This window comes from Aedes aegypti, chromosome 1 (assembly GCF_002204515.2).
Source record: "Aedes aegypti strain LVP_AGWG chromosome 1, AaegL5.0 Primary Assembly, whole genome shotgun sequence".
In the NCBI taxonomy this organism is placed as follows: Eukaryota; Metazoa; Arthropoda; class Insecta; order Diptera; family Culicidae; genus Aedes; species Aedes aegypti.
Genome location: NC_035107.1, coordinates 120,512,335 through 120,514,924, shown reverse-complemented (window position 1 = coordinate 120,514,924; position 2,590 = coordinate 120,512,335). Strand labels below are relative to the sequence as shown.

The 2,590-nt window shown below is 41.3% G+C and overlaps 1 long non-coding RNA gene across 1 annotated transcript; it reads right to left on the bottom strand.

Moving 5' to 3' along the window:
• Positions 1–294: 294 nt before the first annotated feature.
• On the bottom strand, positions 295–672 carry LOC110674485. The gene is made up of 3 exons (XR_002498905.1): positions 584–672; positions 457–522; positions 295–401 (listed from the first exon to the last, which is right to left on the bottom strand). It is a non-coding gene; the product is annotated as an uncharacterized LOC110674485 (long non-coding RNA).
• Positions 673–2,590: the final 1,918 nt, after the last annotated feature.

Below are 2,590 nucleotides of genomic sequence, written 5' to 3'. Positions count from 1 at the left end.
AATCGAGCAATTCCCGCACACCCAGCTTCGGTCCGCAACGGATTCGTTGACACCAGCGCATTGGTAATGATACCATTCATCACACCGTGGACAGAACACCATGTTATCCAGGTTGTTCGATTTCCGGCAGATCTTACAATCGTTTCTGTCGGTCTCTGGCATCCTCCTGTCTCTGAATCGTCCAAAGCAGATTCTTTAAGCTTTGTTGGGTAGAATTTCGGACCTCGATAGAGAATCGCACTGTAGTTCAGTTTGCCGAATTCTTAAAGCTACGGAAAAGATTTATTAGGCGCAAAATTTTAAAGAAAACTGAATGCTACCACTTACAATCTGGTCTTCTTAGTTTCGGTCTAACCCAACAATTTCTAGCTTACGCTGGTCTTCCGAGGCTCTTCAGATACCTATAGAATAATTCTATAGTAATAAATTGTAACAGAGTATTAATTGATAACTTACAGTTCAGAATAGTGATATCGCAATCACGATTGAAGGGATCTATTCGGACCTATGGGTGTCGCTAACCTATATAAAGTTAATTCATTTTGTAGGCTCGATTTCGCTAATAAATTCTCGTTTAACTTACAATGAAGAAATTATAAATTCGTTTCGCACTTGTGCACAATCCCAAAGGTGGTAATTGAATAATAATAGTAAATTAAAGAAATAGAGAGGTATTGAACCAATGTTGGCTGAGCAGTCTTCAGGGAATTAAAAACGCCCAAACGGTCCCAAACGGACCGAAACGTCGGGAAAAAATCAAAAATTAGCGTTTTTAATTCCCTGAAGACTGCTCAGCCAACATTGGTTCAATAACATAACCTCAGTCGAAGCTCATCCAGAAATAGAGAGGATAATTCACACCGTATGTTCGCACATGACTTGTGGTTTTACACTTCGGCCTACCTAATCGCATTGACGTCTGTCATTCGCTACATGACCCGAGATACTTTGATGGATGTCAGTTGGTGTGTGCAGAATCCGATTGGGGGGTATCGCGAACAGGATCAGTATTTGAATAATCAGTGCTGCCAGTGTCGGCAACAATCTCCAAATGAATTCCTGGAGGAACTTCGAGGAATTTCTGGAGCAACTCCAAAATAATTCCTGAAGGATTTGAAAAAATTCCTGGAGAAATTTCTAGAGGAAGAGGTCCTGGAGAAACTTAGAAGAAACTTATGAAGAAACTCCAAAGCAAATCCTGGAGGAACTCTGAAGAAATTTTTGCAGGAATGCCTGGAGTAATCACTTAAGATAGGTAGACATGACACTGAGGAACTCTGAAGGAATTCCCGATGAAAATCTAGGGAGTTCTTCTAAGTAACTCCAGAAGAATTCCTGATGGAACACCGGAGGATTTCCGAGGAATTACTAGAGGGAGTATGAAGAATGCCTAGAGAACTATGCAGGAAATTCGAAGCAATTCTCGATGGAGCTCATAAAAATCCCAGAGTAAATTTGCAGGAATTCCCGAAGGAACTCCATAGATATTCCACGAAAAAATTCAGAAAAAATCCATGAGGAACTCTGAAAACCTTCGTGAAGAACCTCCAAAGGAATTCCTCCAGGGACTCCGAAGGAATTGCTGGAGGAACTACTGAATAATGTTTAGAGAAACTTCGGGGAAATTCCTAAAGGAACTATGGAGGGTATCCCGGAGGAACTCAGTCTCTAGTAACTTCCCTTCTCCGATAACCGTATTGGCCGTTGCCAGTACATCATTGACTTTTAAACTTTGAACTCTCGATTTGGGCACAGAATGGTTAGCTAATTCCAAACCCCATTCATTAAATCTCTGTGTAACTTTGATTGTTCTGGTCAAACACGAAGTGCCTACCAAGCGGTCATCCATGCTCATGATCATGCTCAAATGAGCTTGAAGCTCAGAATTTGACTCAAAATCCGATGAGTGGTGTGATGCAAAAACGCTTTTTGAATCACCCTAAAAGTGATTAAATCAACAATTTTCATTCTGATTTGAATTTTTCTCTTTGAACATCGGCAGGACAAAAACGACACATAATCTCATGTCACAAAACTCTTCAATCAACGGAAATTTTCACCTGCTAAACAAGCATTGCCGTCAGCTTCTCGTCGCCGATACACTTTGAACTGTGGAAGTGAATTACATTTCAATCCTCCTCGGGACATAAACTGGATTTCTTTTTCCAATCTACGACATGCTCCTCTGGGGTCATTCATAAGTGAAATAAATCTTCGTCTCCAGCATCCTGCTCCGAGACCGATATCGGACACGTTCTAAGCACAAGGGTTAATCGATTCCCGGAATGAAAGTTCTTCCCGCGGGAGCGCCAAAAGCGTTGGTCCTTTGGAGCAGGGATGCTTGGATTGTTCTGCGCGGAGCGCGTTTCTTTAAACACTCAACTGTAAGGTAATCTTGTAGACACTACTCAAGTTCCCTACAGTGAATCGCTAGTCAGTCCAAAAAGCAGGCATTGAGAACATAGTTGAAGAATTGAACACAATGTTTCCAGGATTTTTCATGAGATTACCAATTGCATATGATATTATGATAATTTGAAACGAACAGGGCCCAGATAGCCGTTGCGATAAACGTGAAACTATTCAGCAT